Genomic DNA, 20,816 nt, shown 5'->3' on the forward strand with positions numbered 1-20,816 from the left:
TTTACATCAATGACAACAATAGCTTGTATGACTTTTGCTGTTAAAGAATAATGTCATTTCTGTCCAAGTCCTCTTCCCCCTCATTTCACTACCATCACACTCCTCTGCCATTTGTTGTAGTTTGTCTAAATGTATGCCGCCTAGTTCATTCCCCCTTATAACCCCCTTATTTGTAATCATTTTTTTGACATAAAAAAAAATTCCGAAAAGTCTCCCTTAAATAAAAAAAAATTCCAAAAAAAAAAAAATGTTCCGACCTACCTACCCTTATTTTTTGAGCATGTTACCAGATACAAAGATTTTTTAGGCCTTATTAATGCAACTCCCACAGACTTTATCTAAAACTAGTACATTGGTCATAAAAGATTTTCTTAAACATTTCATATTTTAGTTGTTTTATTTTGCACATTGCCTAAAAGTGGGTGGGGTTTAGTGTTTGCATGCTTTTATTTTCAGCAAATTCTTCTAAATAAGAGCTGCTTTGGCAACAGTGATCATATTTTTCGTAAATGCAGACGTTTGATTGGCTTTTTATTTTAGTTTGTACTAGAAAAATCTTGTAAGAAATGATAAAAATGTTCGAAAATGTCGGTCTAGAAAACGAGTGACAAATACGAAAAACAAAAGTAACAGTTAAAGTTCTTGAAAAGATAACTGTTTTAACTTTTTTTCTAATCATCACCACGTATAATTTCTACTTATTTAATTTGTTTTGCCCAAACAAAGCCTCGGCAATGATAATAAATTTGTTATAGACCGTATCGGCCGACCGGCTCATGTAATCGTATCGAGCACACAAAATAATGGTACAAACACGATAATCTAAGGCTGCATTGTTTATCAATTAACTTGTAAACATTGATCAATAAACACCTTTGATAATGACAAGGCATATTGTACTAAATACAAACCGCGAGATAAGCACGTGTCATTTGGCGCGTGGCGTGACTGACATCTGTCGGTAGCTAATTAACATACGACGCTCCGCCTACTGCCATATTTCCGCTTGTGCCGGTGAACAATATTGAAATTCACTGGGATTTTGATTGACAGGGGGCAGAACTATCGGACTTGGAACGCATCTAAGTAAATTTCCGCGAGTCAAGCCGACGCACGTGCCGTAATTTATGCGGGTAAAATACGAGTTTTTCTCGATTTTCGTGGGTCAAAACCCGGGACCTCGGGTCAACTGAACGCCCTGGCTTAGCAAAAGACCGATGTTTGAGTGAACAAGACTGGGGAATTTCATTTTTTTAGAATCATATTTTATCTGAAAATCAAGAGTCCCGACGGAACACCGAAATTGTGAACTTTAGGATCCCTTGCGGATTTTTGGTGTCCTCGGGATCCCGGGACACCGTTAGTGTCGAACGCTGCCCTTTACAGCTTCATTTGAACGGAAATGGTAACTGATATGTTAAATGTCCGAGTAAATGATTAGTCAAATTTCTTATAACCTATATATTATGGTCCATACAGGGGAAAACCCTTTTGACCTTTGACCTCCAAGTGTGACCTTGATCTTTGAGCTAAGGGTCTGGGTTTGTGCATGACAAGTTATTTGTGCCAAGAAATATTAAAATCCCTCAATGAAGTGCAGAGTTATGGACCGCACAGGAAAAGCTCTTGAACTTTGGCCTCCAAGTGTGACCTTGACCGTTGATTGAGGGATCTGGATCTTGGAATCTCATTATGGAGAACATTTGTGTCAAGTTATATTAAAATTCCTTGATGGATTATAGAGTTATGGGCCAGACAGGAAAATGACACTATCGATTTGACTTAAAAAGTGTGACCTTGACCTTTGAGCTAGGTGTCTGAGTGTTAGGCATGACATGTTGTCTTATTATGTCATACATTTGTGCCAAGTAATATTAAAATCCTTTCAAGGATGACAGTGTTATGGACCTGAGAGGAAAAAAATACTAAGGACCTTTGGCCTCCAAGTGCGACTTTCGAGCTTTGACACATTGTCTGATTGTTGGATATACATTAATGCCAAGTGATATTAAAATCCTTTGATGGATGGTTGAGTTACAGACTGGACTGAGGAAAGAAGCCCTGTTGACATTTTACTTGAAGTCTTCCAAGTGTGGCCTTGACCTTTGAGCTAGGGGACCGGGTGGTGTGCATCACACGTCATCTCATTATGGAGAACGTTTATGCCAAGTAATATTGAAATCCTTTTGTGGATGACAAAGTTACAGACCGGACACAAATTCCGAAAGAACAAGCAGATGGATGCAGCATTTACTATATGCTGCCTCCAAGGCGGGGAGGGGGGTAATAAAAGTATTTGTTTGCTAGTATCCCATTTTAGCATGAAAATGGCTGACCTCATAAAATATTTTTTTTATATTCAGATGTTTATCATATATGTAATAAAATTATTTTGTATGTTTATCAATTGCTGCAGGCAATCTGGATGAATATAATTACTGTGAGTGGGAAACTACTGTTCTAGGATTTCTTGATCGTGTCAGTCCTCAGAATTAAATCCCATTGAACAAGTAAAATTCCCATTGAATTTATCTTCAAATGTTTAATGCATTAATTCATATCCCTTCCACGCAAACAACGAAATTTCATACCTGGAAATCAAATGATTCGCAGTCTTCTCTACATTTTCAAAAATTGTTTTCTTTTACATTCAGAAATTTTATACAAATATGTATAATTAAAATATGAGCATCAGCAGTTCTGAAATTTTTATGCATTGTGATTTACCATAGAGTTAAAATTTGATATACTGAAAGATGAGAGAATAGAGAAATAGAGAAAATTATTGACATTTTCAGGCAGGTAATTGATATAGTATGTTATACCCAGAGCAGTGTTCTAGTTACATGAATAGATTACTTCCAGCTTGCTTTATATATTGGATGCAATAATTACTTGTTCATCAAGGTACCTGGGTATGTAGACAATTTTGTTACGAGCTTTTACAGGTGATGTCTTGAGAGAGTGTGTGCAGTTTATGGACTTCAGTGCAGATGTTGAGTTGTTAACCTATGTATATGAGAAATTCCATTTTAAGCTCTCTTGAACCAAAGGTATTAGTATAGGTGGATGGTCTGGTATCTGTCGTCCACAATTTACAGAAACATCACTGAAACTACTTCAATGTCAGAATTACACCAAACTTGATCTGCAGCGTCCTGAATATTTGAAGAATTAACTAAGGTAAAGGTATAAGACTCACCTGTCACGTACGTCCCGATTTGGTTAAGTTTTTGTATGTAAGCTGGTATCTCAGTAACCACTTGTGGGAATGGATTGAGACTTCACACACTTATTCACTGTGATAAACTGACTTACATTGCACAGGTTCCATAACTCTATTTGCTTTTTACAAAATTCTGTCCCAATATCAACTTCTAAGCAATTTTTGGTTAAATTTTTATGCCCCCAAAGGGAGGCATATTAGTTTTCAACTGTCCGTCCGTTCGTCACACCAATATCCGTTCGTCACACCAATGTTAACTTTTTGCATGAAGGCACTTTACTCGCAAACCACTGCACCCAGGACCTTCAAACTTCACATGCTGTTAGTACTTATTGAGTACACGATCCCAACTGACTTTGGGGTCACCAGGTCAAAGTTCAAGGTCACAGGGGCCAATGTTAACTTTTTGCATGAAGGCACTTCACTCGTGAACCACTGCACCCAGGACCTTCAAACTTCACATGCTGATAGTACTTATTGAGTACACGACCTCCACTGACTTCGGGTTCAAAGGTCAAGGTCACAGGGGCCAATGTTAACATTTTACATGAAGGCACTTTACTCGTGAAACCACTGCATCCAGGACCTTCAAACTTCACATGGTGATAGTACTTATTGAGTACACCCCTTCTGACTTTGGGATCAAAGATCAAGGTCACAGGGGCCAATGTTAACATTTTGCATGAAGGCACTTTACTCGCGAACCACTGCACCCAGGACCTTCAAACTTCACATGGTGATAGTACTTATTAAGTACATGATCCCTATTGACTTTGGGGTCACCAGGTCAAAGGTCAAGGTGCTGCGGGGGCATTTGTCACCATTAGTGACAGCTCTTGTTGTATATACGTAAGCTGGTATCTCAGTACCCACTAATGGGAATGGATTGCAACTTCACAGTCACCTGTCTTCTATGATGATCTTACATGCAGTGCTCATGTTCTATAACTCTACTTTGTATTTTTACAAAATATATCTTTACAAAATATCTCTGTTTTTCAACTTAGCAGATTTTGGTTTAGTTTTTGTACATAAGCTGGTATTTCAGTACCGGGTACCCCAATAATGGGAATGGACTGAAACTTCACACACTTGTCTACTATGATGAGCTGACATGCACTGTACACCTGGTTCCATAATTATGTCTCCCCCAGGAGACATATTGTTTTTGCCCTGTCCGTCCGTCCGTACGTCACACTTCATTTCCGAGCAATAACTGGAGAACCATTTGACCTAGAACCTTCAAACTTCATAGGGTTGTAGGGCTGCTGGAGTAGACGACCCCTATTGTTTTTGGGGTCACTCCGTCAAAGGTCAAGGTCACAGGGGCCCGAACATTGAAAACCATTTCCGATCAATAACTAGAGAAACACTTGACCCAGAATGTTGAAACTTCGTAGGATGATTGGTCATAAAGAGTAGATGACCCCTATTGATTTTGGGGTCACTCCATCAAAGGTCAAGGTCACAGGGGCCTGAACATGGAAAACCATTTCCGATCAATAACTAGAGAACCACTTGACCCAGAATGTTGAAACTTCGTAAAATGATTGTACATGCAAAGTAGATGACCCCTATTGATTTTGGGGTCACTCCATTAAAGGTCAAGGTCACAGGGGCCCGAACATTGAAAACCATTTCCAGTCAGTAACTTGAGAACCACTTGACCCAGAATGTTGAAACTTCATAGGATGATTGGTCATAAAGAGTAGATGACCCCTATTGATTTTGGGGTCACTCCATTAAAGGTCAAGGTCAAAGGGGCCTGAACATTGAAAACCATTTCCGGTCAGTAACTTGAGAACCACTTGACCCAGAATGTTGAAACTTAATAGGATGATTGGTCATGAAGAGTAGATGACACCTATTGATTTTGGGGTCACTCTGTCAAAGGTCAAGGTCACAGGGGCCTGAACATTGAAAACAATTTCCGATCAATATCTAGAGAACCACTTGACCCAGAATGTTGAAACTTCATAGGATGATTGTACATGCAAAGTAGATGACCCCTAACGATTTTGGGGTCACTCTGTGAAAGGTCAAGGTCACAGGGGCCTGAACATTGAAAACCATTTCCGGTCAGTTACTTGAGAACCACTTGACCCAGAATGATGAAACTTCATAGGATGATTGGTCATGCAGAGTAGATGACCCCCAATGATTTTAGGGTCACTCTGTTAAAGGTCAAGGCCTCAGGGGCCTGAACATGGAAAACAATTTCCAGTCAATAACTTGAGAACCTCTCGACCCAGAATGTTGAAACTTCATAGGGTGATTGTTCATGCAGAGTAAATGACCCCTATTGTTTTTGGGGTCACTCAGTTAAAGGTCAAGGTCACAGGGGCCAGAACATTGATAGCCAGTTCCGATCAATAACTTGAGAACCACTTGACCCAGAATGTTGAAACTTCATAGGATGATTGAACATGCAGAGTTGATGACCCCTATTGATTTTGGGGTCAGTCTATTAAAGGTCAAGGTCACAGTGGCCTGTTCATGTAACATGATTTTTTGGAAATAACTTGAGAACCACTTGACCTACAATGTTGAAACTTAATAGGATGATTGGACATGCAGAGTAGATGACCCCTATTTATTTTGAGGTCACTTGATCAAAGGTCAAGGTCAAAGAAGCCTGAACATAACTTGAAACCACAGGCCAAGATTTTGAAATTTAGGGGGATGAGGGACAGAAAAGTGAATACCCTATTCAGCCAACCATCAGGGTTTTTTGTTTGTCCTGCCCCCTTTTATTGACTTCTTGCCATGGGATTTTGCTTTAGGAACATGCGCTTTTTACAAAAGCATTTTCTAGTTCTTTTTTGGGCATTTTTTACAAAACTGGCCCCCCCCGCGATTTTTTATTCTTTCATTGACAAGGGGCTGTTGAAAAAAGGCGCTTCTGCCTCCGACACTCTTGTTTTAAAAATAGGATCTAAGCAAAATTTAAAAAAAAATTATGAAACTTCTACTCACAACCATTTGATGGATTTTCTAAAACTTTTTTTGTAAAACATTTTTTAATTTTGAAAGCTTCTTTCCCAATTTGTTAAAATGGGGGCACTTGGCACTTTCTAGGGGGTTTTTTTTTAATAAAAAAATTAAACAATGTCTTTTCATGCTTACGGGTGAATTTATAAACAATGGTCTTTTTCATCTTTAAAAAGGTCACTCCAAAATTTATTCAATGGTTGCATTTAAGCTGATTTTGACATGACATATTTTTTGAATGTTGTGAAGATGCTCATGTTTTTTAAATTTTTTTATGATAGATTTTGAGAACGAGGTAATTTAAAAAAAAACTCTCGTAAAAATTTTTTTAATTTTTGAAGTCTTTAAAGTGACTAAATTTCTTTAAATAATAATCCATTTTACAAAAATAAAATTTGGGCTATTACACCAGTTACCTAAGATGGGGTTGGGTGAACTTATGATGTGTAGACAAATTTAAAAAATTTTTCCGGGAATGCCTTCTAAACCCAGATTTTCAAATTTTCTGTGTTAGTTGAATCTGTCAACAATGTTTTGTAGGAATATTAGATTTGTTTTGACACTTTCGCAACAGGGAGCTTGTAAATGTCACATTAAGGACTCATTTGTTCTCCGATTCTTGAATTTTTGCATTGAGGGAATTAGGAATCAACAATATTTTTTTCTCTCTAAAAATTCAGTTTATTAAATTGTTTTTCCTCAGTGTTTTAAAGTGAACGGGATGCAACAGCCTTCCCTAAAAATTTATTGTTTTAGAGCTACCAAAAAATCATCTTTGCACAGCACAAAAGGGGATGTTTTTGTTTTTTCATGATTTAGAATTTAGTCTTTTGTTGCATGCACATCAGAAATGTCTCTGAAATATTTTGAAGCAAAGTGATTCATCTTTACTGCTATTAAAATACTGTTGTCTTCTCATTGTTATTGACAAGTTAGAGTGAGAATTTTTTCTAAAACTGCGGGAAACCTATTCTAAATGTTTTGTATATTTCAAGTTCTTGTAAACAGCTCATGCTCCTAAACTTCCTTCCCAATTTTATTTTCACATCTGTGTGATAACTTGCACAACTTGTATTATCATTTGTAAAACTTAGACATCAAGTTATGACTTAAATAGTCATTAATAGTCAAATTTATTTCAGAACATCTACATAAAATGTTTATATCATTACTGTGTGTGACCATGGTGTTAACCCCAGATTTGACCAGTGGTCAATAAGTTGATGAGGTGACAGTCTGACGTTATTAGTTTTTAATTCATGATCCAGGAACACAATTTTGTCTTCATACATACAATATACACTAATACTATACTATTTTAAAAAAAAAAATTAGAAAATATTATTTTTTATATCAAAGCACTAGAAGCCATTTGATATGTGAAATCATTTTAAAATCTCTTGCATAAACTTTGTGGTATTCATAACAAAAAGGCCTTTATGGGGGCACACTGACTGAGCCATTACTGCACCATAAGGAGGGGGGGTGGGGGTAACATTTGGGAGAATAACTATATTTTAAAAATAACAGGGAGACCTCCTCGCAACTGACCAAAGGGTTGGCAAACCCTTTCCCCCACCTCCTCGGAATTTCCCTCTTGTCATTTCTTAATAAAAAATTACTCTTTTCGTGCTGTTTTGCTGTTTTGACGGAATAAAGAAGCCTATCCCCCACCATCCGGCTTCATGCACACCTTACACAAGTGCTCATAGTACTTTAAATCACTGAAGTCTTTGTCCACTATTTCTTACGAACATCTCCTTATATAACCATAAGCCAATTTTAACCCAATTTTTGAAATGTTTCTTTATTGACCCTTTTAAAATTCCTTCAAATCAGGGCATCTATGCCGATTCTGGTTGCCATTGCATCAAAAGAAAAAACTTCAAAAAACACCTGGGGAAAAACTCCCAATTTTTAAACAATTTCACAGAAATGTTTTTCCTTGGGGTGACCATCTACCAAATTTCTTCAGACTTTTCAGTTAATTTTGTTCAGAAATGTGGCTGCCAGGGAAAGGGGCTAAATTTCATTATAGGTATATGGAAAACTTTGAAAATCTTGTCAGGGCAGTGCTAGTTTTCTCTTTATGGCCACATGGCCGAATTAAGAAAAAAAGGAAAACATAGGGGTGTTTTTTGGATACCTTTTTTCCACTTTCCCTTCAAGTCCCCCCCCCAAACCCCACCCCCCCAAAAAAACACACACACAATCAATTCCTGCCTCAGAGTAAATTTTTGCGAATTGTCAAGCTACGAAACCGGTGATGATCAGATTTTTTCAGGCACTCTTGTTTGAGACTAATCACAGATTTTTTTGGCCTGGTGGTGTTAAAGCAGAAGGAGTAGCTGTAAGTTCAAGAAAAAATAGGGTAAGTTATTTGATGAAATATTATGTTCAGAAAATCACTGCCACATTGACATAAGGCTATAACTGTAATATTGTCAGAAACTAATGAAAATGTCATCATTCGTTATGCATGGTAATTACTGTTATATTGACCAGAGGACTATATAATCTGCATATTTATGGTGACAGTTTCTCATTTGCTCACACATAGTAAGTAACCAATTCCCATTTCTATGTAAACTTTATTTAGACATATGTGTGGGATATGGTTTGTCAAAGCCCATCATAAATAATTATATCAAAAAAATTTGATAACATTTTTACCCGGGCCTGGGAAAATTCCTAGATGTCCTTTGGGAAAAAACAAAAAATGTAAAGTGTTAAGATTTTTTTTGGGAAAATGTTCTGTCATTTTAATAGTTTTGCTTTTTAATTTTTTCTCTCAAAAAAAAGCCACTTGTAATTTGGTAGAGCTTTTTAAATTCTTTTAAGAAAACATTCTACCCAAAAATTAAGAGTTTAAAAAGTCGCAAAAATTGTGTAAGTAGGTTTTTAAATTCAGCACAAGTCTTGGGCATCATGAGGTGACCAAATGGGGTTGTGCAGGTCGGGTACATCTAATAAAATTTTTGCTTAATTCAGTTACAGTCGACTCTCTTTGGGTGGGAAACCCAAGGGTCCTGAAAATAGTTCGAGAGATCGGGATCAGACCTCATAGTCGGGGCCCTCTTTTTTTATACACAAGCTCTGTAAAGTACGTACATGACGTTATGTCAAGTTTACCCAAATTTTTAAACTGGAAAAATTTTACCCTTGTCGAAAATGCATTTTAATAAAAGGGAAAAAAACAACATAATTTAAATATACTTTTTAATTTAAAGATTTTATACTGCATAATAACATCTTCCATCTAATAACAAATTTTTTAACGATTACAAAAAAAATACAAATATTTATGACACACTTTAACTTTAAAGCACATTACATTAGCACCTAAGCCCAGAAACGTTTAGAATAAATAAACACTTATGTACAGAATACAATAAATAAAACATACATTTTAAACAATTTTCGAAACACAGAAATAACAATTTAATTCTTTGTTTTCCGGTAGCCAATTTAGCTATACCCCTGTTGCCGGGTCCTTCACTAAGTTGTTCAACTTGAATATTTCAACTTTGGAAATGTGTAAGCGATCAGCTCTATTTAAAGTAAAATACAGACATTTAAGTGCTCGGATTTTGTTTGACACATACAATTCATTAATTCAAACATGAAAGTGAACAAAAATAATCTTAATTAAAATTGTTTGGTATGTACAGGTAATAATTTCACAAGGTACTAAAAAACTATATGCACCGATTAAAGATGTAATGCAAATTGTTTGCATCATGACAAGATTTGTGGCAGACAATAAATATTGTCTGTTCGACCCATCAGGCCTGATTTACATTATAATTAAGCTCAGGGCAGCAGACAGGGTGTTTAAGAGTTCCAGTTATCGGTGTTCTAGCCATCCAGAGTCGAACAATACACAATATATAAGAAATAAGATCAGGACCAGATGATGAGTTCGAGCGAACAGGGGTATTCGAGCGATCCGGGTTCGAGCCAATGAGAGTCAACTGTATATATACTTAGAAAATTTTGATGTAGAAGCTGGTAAATGGCAGCCATGTAATCTAAATAAATTGTAAAGCTGTATTCAGCATCTTGTAATATCTGGACATATGTTCAACAATTTGTCCTGATTGATTTTGAAGTATTTAATATTTGCACAGTATTTAGTAATTGCTTCAATGTCCAATGACTATTTAATAACACTGACTGGTTTAGTTGCCTTGGATAATCAATACTGAAACATTTGATGTTTGTAAATATTTAGGGGGCTCCATAGCTGAGTGGTTCAGGGCGCTGACTTCAGATCACTTGCCCCTCATAGATGTGGGTTCGAGCCCCACTGGGGGCGTTGAATTTTTCATGACTGTGAGGAAGCTGTCCGGCTGGCTTGCGGAAGGTCGGTGGTTCTACCCAGGTGCCTGCTCATGATGAAATTATGCACGGAGGGGCACCTGGGGTCTTCCTCCGCCAACACAGCTGGAAAGTCGCCATATGACCTATAATTGTGTTGGTGCAATGTTAAAGCAAACAAAATAAAATAGATAAATTGTTTATATTTGTGAAAGAACACATTTTGTGTCATGCTTTACCTGATGTAGATCACTAAATACTTCTTGAAGCAATTTCTAGCCAGAAAGAGACTGGTAGTTGGGCAGTTCTTAGGGATATATTTGACAGTATTAAGTATATAATTTCCTTTAGCCTAGATGTTTAAAGTTAACAGAAACTGATAAGGAAAATGAAACATTTATTGTGACAGGAGCTGTTAATGTTTTATAGCCTCTGTCACATATCCTTGTGGACACTTCCTGAAAATAGTTTATTTATGAAGTTATTTGGCTGATGTTTTATGGAGTTTGTCCTGAATGCAGATATTAGTCTAGACATACAAAGTCTGTTGAGATTAAATATTAGCACAGAGGGTTAAGGTCATCATCTACTTCTTTTGAGCAAAGGCTTCTTGCATGCTGTGTTTCAAGAAAATTTCACTGAAATGAAGATGCATTATTATGCGCACATTTTGCTAGCATTTAATTTAATACTGATACATATTTCTGAGTTATGGCTCCTGTCCAGACTACTACACATCTACAATTGGTGGGTTTTATATGAAACTTCATATTGTTAAAGAGCACTAAGAAAAGTTGATTAAAATTGTATGTATGTGGAGGCAAGCATTTTTTCCCCAAACTTGAAAAGTAGTCTAGACAAAAGAGAAAAATAAGTTGCTTATGTTGATGTTAACAGGACTGCTGAAACTTTGGATGTAAAATTTGGCTGTGTAACTTCAAAAGTAGTTGACCATAATTGACTGTTTTTCTAGATGACGTGAGACAAGAAAAGGGCTTTTTCTATTTCGTTGTCAATTAAGACCCTTCAAACTAACATACAGCTGCCAAGCAAAACATACCTCTTATTCGGAAGCTGTGATAGCCATGCAAAGCCAGTTTAATAATTCTCCAAAATAGATTTGCCTTGCAAGTTAAGTTGCAGCGAGCCATTTGAAGAAAATGTTTGTTTGATTTACTCTGCTTTTTACTGTAAAAGCTATAGGTTTGAAACTTTGTACGCTCCCTTACGAAAATGAAATATGGAAACAAGCTGGCATTAAGCTGCAAGGTAACTGTCAATGATCTGGCAACAGTCTGTCAAAAAAAAAAGGTAACTGGAAATAATCTGACTCCTATATGGGAACAAACTTCCAAGAAAAAAAGTTTAGCTGAAAATAATATGGACACTATTTCCATATTATTTCCAGTTTCTGGGAATAATCTGCAAACTATATGACAATAAACTGGCTCATAACAATCAGCATGTAAACACACTGACAATATTGTCAGCTTGTTTCCAGTGTCTGGAAAAATCTGGCAGGAAAATGGCAAGAAACTGGAAATAAAAAACATAATTTCTATAATCGAATTGAATGAGTACTGAGATACCAGCTTGCATGCAAAAACTTAAGCAAAAAATGCTATGTGGAAAAAGGGGCTTAATTTTGGAAAAAAGTATAGTTATGGGACCGGCTTAGTACATGTCAGGTCATGACATTGAACAAGTGTGTAATTAGTTTCAATCTATAATTTTGTAAAAAAAAAAAAGAAAACATAGGGTCATGTCCAATAACTTCTATTCTTTGAATAATCGAGATAAAAATTACATAAGTGACAATATTGTATGGATTGGCTGTCTGTCTGACAGTACATGGATATAAAGTTACTCAGAGCAGATTCTGACAATGCACTGGCTACACAATGGCATACACTGGCAATATACCCATCTTTGCAATTTTCACAGCAAAACAAAATATTACAAAAAAACACCTTATCAAAATGGCCAAGTGTTGCATTTTTCCCTCCAAAACTATTTTCAGTTTTCAATAGTTTTCCAGCACTAATGGGCACATTGTAAGGTACTTTTTCATCATTTTTAACAGTTACTTGTTTTCATTGTAACACAGATTATGTCCGCAACAAGTATTTTTGCTAAACAGATACAGAAATTTTAAAAGTCATGTATTTTCGCTACCCTGTAAAATTAATTTGCAGATTTACCATTATCTTTGTCAAATTTCCTTTGGTTTCAATATTATATTATTGATAACTGAAATATTGCAAATCTGAATTTGTATTAAAATTGAGTCACAAGCAAATGAAGGTTTTAAGTCACATTAAAATTCATATTAAACATTAATAAGGATAAATAGAAAAAAATATATACTGACACTAAACTGGAAACAAACTTCCCATACACTGACAATGCTATGACAATACAATGGTAATAAAGACAATTTTCCTAGGGGGAAATAAAAAAAACTTAGTAACACTGAGTAGTAAGCGATGTATTGGGATACTAGTCCATCTTTAGCTCAGTAGGTAGAGCGTCGATCTATGGATCATGGGGTCGCAGGTTCGATCTTAGGACGGGGCTTATGTTCTCCATGACTATTTGATAAATGACATTTGTGTCTGAAATCATTAGTCATCCACCTCTGATTCATGTGGGGAAGTTGGCAGTTACTTACAGAGAACAGGTTTATACTGGTACAGAATTCAGGAACACTGGTTAGGTTAACTGCCCCCTGTTACATGACTGAAATACTGTTGAAAAACAGCATTAAACCCAAAACAACAAACAAAACTAGTCCATCTGCCACACTAATGTATACCCGCTGTTGCATGACTGAAATACTGTTGAAAAACGGCGTTAAAACCCAAAACAAAAAAACACATCATGTATAAGTGCTCATAACTTTGTACTGCAATAAAGGAATTTAGTTAAAACTTTAAATAATGATTCCAGTTTGCTAAAGTGTTTCTCTTGTCCATGTAAGAGAGCCTGGCATGTTGTGACTGACTATACACTGACAATACAATGACAACACACTGGCAATATGCCAGTGTGTTGTCAGAAAAATATTTCCAGTTGACTGGCTGTGCACTGACAATACAAGGACAACAGACTGGAAAGTCCAAAAAGCCGCTTGTTGTCAGTTGTGTATCCAGTGTGTTGCCAGATTGACATTGCATACCAGTTTGTTGCCAGATTGTTGTCAGTGTTATTTCCAGATACCTCTATTAATTTAGCTCCTTCAAATAGTTTTATATGAAAAATCAATGAAATTTTTGTTTAAAACGTCATTACAAACCCTCACTGACAACAAACTGTATATAAACTGACAGCAGACTGGAAGTTAAATTTTACAGCTGGTTTTCAGGTCTGGAAATCAGCTGACAAGCACATGGACACATGATGGTTATTAAGTGGCAACACACTGGATCAGTTTATTGTCAGCTCTGGAAATAGGCTGGCAAGTAACTGGATTTTAGAGTATTATTGACTGGAAACACACTGGACATAAACTGACCACACACTGACAATAGGGAAGGTTTTTCATAAGGGAGCTGTCTTGTTAAGTTGTTTTTCGTCATTAGATGACTTCTCTGTTGCATTTTGTCAGAAATATGGCCATTTTAACTTAAAAAAATCGTTTTGTGGCTAGTTTGTTGTCTTTGAATACTATAGCTGTGAAATTTTATGCATTTTTTATCATCAGCATGTAAGTAAGAAGGCCAAGAACCATCTTTCTTTTCTCCATATTGCCTTATGTCAGGCACTTACAGATGTAGGTTGGCACCAGAAGGTGGTGCTCTTTTTCATTAGCAGAGTAAGTGGAAAAGCTGTTAATGTTTTATTCTGGAAGGTGATAAAAGATTTCAGATATTCTGCTAGTCATCATGGGATATTTTTTCAGAGTATATAAAGCTCTAACAATTGTGATCCTTTGGTGGCACTGTCTTTGGCAATATCAAGGGTTGTGAGTTTGATCTCCAGCTATAGATATAAGAATCACATGTGTCGTGCTATATGGAACTAGGGAAAGCTTCTGGAATTGGAGCATCTTCAGTATCTTGTACTAACAGAATGAACAGTCTTAGAGAGGAGTTACCATTATAGGCTTAAGCACAATTTGACCTACGCCTCGGTAGCCTAGTGGTAGAGCGTCCGCTTCGAGTGCCACTTGAATGTTGAAACTTCATAGGATGATTGGTCATGCAGAGTGGATGACCCCTATTGATTTTGGGGTCACTCTGATAAAGGTCAAGGTCACAGGGGCCTGAAGGTGGAAAATAATTTGAGAACCACTTGACCCAGAATGTTGAAAGTTAATAGGATGATTGGACATGCAGAGTTGATGACCCCTACTGATTTTGGGGTCACTCTATCAAAGGTCAAGGTCAGAGGGGATTGAACATGGAAAACCGTTTCCAATTCATAACTTGAGAACCATTAGGCCCAGAATGTTGAAACTTAGCGGGATGACTGGACATGCCAAGTAGATGATCCCTATTGCAGCCAACCATCAGTGTCTCTGACTTTTGCTCCTGTCCCCTATTAACTTCTTGCCTATATGACTATGCATTAGGGGAGACATGCACTTCTTCTAGTTCATTTTGAAAAATTGCATACAGTTCTTAACACTTAGGTGGAAAGTTTTACAATTTTGTTGAATATACATGAATGGATTGTTGAAAAATTCTTATCATTAATTTTAAATCTGTTTCTGAAGTAGGTCTCAAAACTTGGTTTATTAGTTTTGCTCAAAGGTTTGACATATTAGCATGATCATGATAATGTGTATAATTAAGCTTTCTATAATTGAAGGATACTTTGAACCTAGGTTAAAATGGTTTGTAATTAAATGTAATTACATAGCCTGAAGGGAGTTAATTTATTTTTTATCATTTACCTGTAGCATTTACCAAAGTCTTCTATGTTTTTGATACAAGTGTACACTTTGTTTTCCGATCTCACATTAAAGCCTCTAGAGGAATGCATAATAGTGTAAGTCTGTTGGCCATTCACAGACTTTTAAACTGACAGGTATGAAGTCTTGTAACTTAATGGTACTACGGGTACTGCAGTATCATTGCCACAAAATATTCATGAATGTCTGTAATACTTCTAGATATTTTTTAGTTCGACTATTCAAAGAATTAGTTGTGTAATTTTATCCTACTCACCGCGGCAGTATCGGTGTCACACCTTGGCTAAGCTTATTCTTACCAGTCCACATTTTGACATAACCTTTTGACATTTAGCTTTGAAACTTTCATCACTGGTGTACCATCTCCATGTCCAGTTTTAGGCAAGAGTACATAACTCAATCAAGGATTTTGTCTGAATTATGGCCCATTTTATCTTAAAATCTTGTTAAAGTTTTTTGTACCAGTTCAAATTTTGTGTAAACTATTTGACATATGGCTTTTAAACCTTTGGTCACTTGTTTATTATAACAGTCTTTACTTGTAGGTAAGACTAAGAGTACAGAACAGTCAAGTATTGTGGCTGAATTATGGCTGTTTTTGGACTTGGAAATTGGTACAATTTTCGTACAAGTCCATGTTTTGTCAAAACAATTTGACATAGTGGCTCTGAAACTTTGAACACTTGATTATTGTAACAGTCTCTTTCTGTAGGCAAAAGTACATAACTTTGGCAAGTATTTTTGCTGAATTAAGGCCCTTTTTGGACTTGGAAATTGGTTCAGTTTTTCATACAAGTCCACATTTTGTCAAAAATATTTGACATATGGCTTTGAAACTTTGACTAGTTGGAGGAGCAGGTACTCAACCTTGTTACCCATGGGTTATTAGTCCAGCTAATGTTACCATTGGACCCAACTTGTTATTACAGGTTAGTTCCCTGCTGTTGAGACTGAAGGGGAGTTCTGTTTTGCTTTCAATCTGTCTGTCTGTCCATCAGTCTAAATACCCTCTCCTGAGTATGGGATTTTAACTTATTGTTTTACATAGTCTTGTTCTTACTAATTTTGCTATAATAATTATATAAAAATTATGATATGGTATGTAAGTTATCGTTTTTTTTTATACAGTCACTATATAAAATGATATATAAAACTGTCATTGCCTTTCGAAAAATGATTTACTGTAAATTGATTTGTATTGCCTGACAGGGACTGCATTTAAACTGCTTATTATAATTATACGTTAATTAGCCATCTGTCTTATTACTGCTTTTCACATTTACCGTTAGTCTTTTGTAAAATGACAAAAAATTGTGTAAGAATTCTTTAAAAATAGTCAGGGAAAATTTAAGTCTTCTTCAGTTTTCTTTAATTTGGTTGTTGTTTATATTTGAAGACTTAAATTGAGAAAGATTTAAATGTCACTAAATTTGCTTTTTAAATAATAATGTTTAACAACAGGGGAGGGCAATTAATCACATTTGAAGGTGATTTCCTTTGTTAATGCTGCTCCAGCTAAAGAAATTGTGAAATTACAAGGTGGTTGTATAAAATTGCCATATTCATAATATATATCAGTACAAGGGTTAAGTTTTTTTCCCCTATTTTTTGCCTTTTCTTCAACTTCTCTTTACTGTAATTGTGGAGTGTGGAGTCATATACAATACACAATAGTTAAATAATCTATCTTGTAGGAGTAGTTCATCTATTTGTTTGAAGGATTTACTTTAGTTTGTTTGTAGATAAAGTTTATTCAGTTCAGCAAAGATAAAATTCCTTGGGATTTTTGTGATTATTTTGTGTCTATTCAGTGGAGTTTTCTTACATTGAGGGAATTGATTCTTGTCCTGCACGGAAGCTTTTGTGTGTCCATAAATGGATAATAATCAGTGACAGAATACAGAGGTTTTAGATTGTTTTGTTATTTGACAGAATCCTTATAAAATGGATAATAAAAGTGTCAAGGTATGTCTTTTATAGTTTCTTTGTTAACTGTACTATAGTTTTTGCAGAGTCATCGTCTTTGTTTATTTTCTTTCTCTCTTTTTTTTTTCATTTATTATATATAGCAACAATTATGTGTCTGTAAATCAGAAAAGGTTTTTCTAAGGAATTTAAAATAAGATTTAAGGCCCGGTCACACCGACCGAACTTTGTTGGAGCGTTCCTGGAGCGGTGAAAAAATTTCATCACCGCTCGTTACCGTTCACCACCGTTTAACAGAAGTTGGCCTCCGTTAAGGCAACGCCGTATACGCTCGGCCACCGCTGATGGTCCCTCCTACCGCTCCGAAAGTTTTGAGCTGCACAAAATATTGCGAGCGGTGAGGAGCGGGCAATTTTCCGCTCCGGCAAAGTTCACCACCGCTCTAACAACGCCCAGTCAAGTTTGGCACCGCTAGACGCAAGTTCGTGGACGCTTGGGTCCGCTAGGCCAACACAGAAATCTTGAATGCTGGACCACCGCTGCTTCGCCAGCTTTGCCCGGGCAGTGATTAAACGTTGCACAAACTTTTGTGGAGCGGTTTTAACCATTTTACGAGCAGACACGGGATTGCTGGAACGGTGTCGTAGTCAAAAGCGGTATGCCGCTAAACCAACTTTAAAATCCCCCCGAGCCAACGCACGCATGCCCAGAACGCCGCTCTATCAACACTCGCGTCACCGCTAAACCAACGCTCGCTACCGTTAAACTAACGCTAAAGCAACGCCGGCTTCAGCGGTGCACCTCTAAGGCAATGCCCGTGTTTTCGATTTTTTTCCCATTTTGTGCGTGGTGACGAGCTTTGTCTAAATTCCGCCCCCTCTCCCTACTGTTGAAGGAGCGCTCCAACAAAGTTCGGGCGGTGTGACCGGGCCTTTAGAAATAGGAGAACTTAGAAATGCCTTGATGTGTTTTGAGTTAACATGCATATTAATTTGAATTTGTAATGTAAGTTACAGAAATTTAATCATATTCATTTTCATATTAAAGTCAGCCAGAAACCACATGTTTTGATAATTATAAAAATGGAGACAAAATTTGAAGAAAAAACTTCTAAAAAAATGCAGATATTGTCAAAATTAACTAATATGAAATTGATAGTATCACAGTTCTTTAAAATTAAAAAAAAAAAATCCTGCTTTTATCATCATTCCCAGTGGTAAGGACAGCAAGTTATTTCACTGAGATTGATGATGGTGGCATTTTAGTTCCAGGGAAGATTTGTTTTTTCTTCCCCACTTGTGGGAATTTTGTGAAATAAAGAGTGTATGAAGTATAAAACTTTAAGATTCAGGAGAGGGTTTACTAAAGATATCTTGCCAGTCCAGTGTCCGTTCACCTGTGATAACTCATGAAAGGATGAATGGATTGAGTTCATTTTTAGTTAGACTATACAAAGTATAATTATGGAGAGCTCTCCTTCTCGTCGGCATCCTTCCGCATCCACCACCTTGGTTAAAGTTTTGATGCACTTTCTATTTTTAGCTCACCTGTCATGTAGTGACAGGGTGAGCTTTTGTGATCGACCGTCGTCTGTCCATCTACAATTTCTTGTGAACATGATAGAGACAACATTTTGCAAGCAATTGTAATCAAACTTGCACAAAATTGTATTGGCATCTCGGTTCCTTTTGAAAACTGGCCAGATCCCATCATGGGTTCTAAAGTTATTGCCCCTTAAAGTGCCAAAATTTGCTATTTTTGGCTTGTGAACACGATAGAGACCAAATTTAGCTATCAACTTTAATCAAACATGCACACAACTTGTATTGGCATAATATATTGGTTCCTTTTGAAAACTGGCCAGATCCCATCATGGGTTCCAGAGTTATGGCCCCTTAAAGGGCCAGAATTTGCTATTTTTGGCTTGTGAACACGATAGAGACCAAATTTTGCTATCAACTTTAATCAAACATGCACAAAACTTGTATTGGCATAATATCTCGGTTCCTTTTGAAAACTGGCCCGATCCATCATGGGGTTTTCCCGAGTTTGGTCCCTTAAAGGGCCAAGTTTGCATTTTGGCTTGTGAACACGATAGAGCCCACATTTTGCAATCAACTTTTTAATCAAACTTGCACATAACTTGTATTGGATAATTTTCTCGGATCCTTTAAAAACTGGCCAATCCCATCATGGGTTGCCGAGTTATGGCCCCTAAAAGGGCCAAAATTTGCTATTTTTGGCTTGTGAACACGATAGAGACAACATTTTGCAATCAACTTTAATCAAACTTGCACACAAACAGTATTGGCATAATATCTCGGTTCCTTTCGAAAACTGGCCATATCCCAGCGTGGGTTCCAGAGTGATTTGCTATTTTGGCTTTTGCAGCCATATAGAGACTTCATTTATGGTTTGATTTGATACAAACTTGCTAAATATCTTCAACAACAATAAGTCTTGGATTCCATGATGAATCTGTCGGATCCAATCTTAGGTTCTGGAGTTACGGCCCCTGATTGACCCCTAAAAGAGCCAAAATTTCATAATTTTTACCTTGTGAACACGATAGAAGTGATATTTTATATTTGATTTTAACCACACTTACACACAACTTAAGTCACAATAAGATTTCTGTTCCTTTCGAAAACCGGCTAGATTCCATCATGGGTTTTAGAGTTACTGCCCCTGAAAGGGGCAAAATTATCTAGTTTGGCTGTTTCAGCCATATATATAGAGGTTTCATTTTTGCTTTGATTTGATACAAACTTGCACAGAATTATTATCTTGATGATCTCTAGGCCTAGATTGGGTCAAAAACTAGGTCACCCAGTCAAATCAAAGGAAATGCTTGTTAACACTCTTGTTCATTTGATGTGCATTAAACTTGGTCAGAATGTTTGTCTGCATGAAATATCGTATGAATTTTTATCTGGTTCATGTGGGGTCAAAAACTAGGTCACCAGGTCAAATCAAAGAATAAGTTTGTTGAAATCCTAGGGGGGCACATTTTTTATTCTATCTTCTGTCTTGAACGATTTCAAATCTGGGTCAAGTGGGGTCAAAAACTAGGTCATTAGATCAAATCATAGGAAAAGCTTGTATACACTTTAGGCCTAAAAAAAAAATATGTTTGTTTCCTGTAACCCGACCGACCGTAAGTTTTTACCGCGGACCGCAATTTTTTTATGGGCTGAAATTCGAGATTCTGATCATATCTTTATTGATTATAGGGATAATTTAGTTGCACCCGACCTCGTCGCGCATAGTCATGAACGTTCCTGGTTCTGTCGACATGAAACAACATGGCGAAAAGCCTGTTTGTCGGTAGACTCGAGGTTCCGGGTTTTCACCCGCGAAAATCGAGAAGTTTTCTTTGATGCATATCGAATTCAAAAGTTCTGCCCCTAGTCAATCAAAATCTCGGTGAATTTCAAT

The 20,816-nt window shown here is 36.6% G+C and overlaps 1 protein-coding gene across 4 annotated transcripts in view; it reads left to right on the plus strand.

Moving 5' to 3' along the window:
• The window catches only part of LOC123561415 (dentin sialophosphoprotein-like), a 124,115-nt gene that overhangs the window by 14,408 nt on the left and 88,891 nt on the right, over positions 1 to 20,816 (plus strand). Inside the window, exon 1 of one of the 4 annotated variants that reach the window (XM_045353768.2) lies at positions 17,262 to 17,417. The exons of the other annotated variants lie outside the window; for them this stretch is intronic. The gene's annotated coding sequence lies outside the window, so the exon portion shown is untranslated. Of the gene's footprint in view, positions 1 to 17,261; positions 17,418 to 20,816 lie in introns of those variants that run through there. 4 annotated transcript variants of the gene reach the window in all.

This window comes from Mercenaria mercenaria, chromosome 10 (genome assembly GCF_021730395.1).
Source record: "Mercenaria mercenaria strain notata chromosome 10, MADL_Memer_1, whole genome shotgun sequence".
Lineage (NCBI taxonomy): Eukaryota > Metazoa > Mollusca > Bivalvia > Venerida > Veneridae > Mercenaria > Mercenaria mercenaria.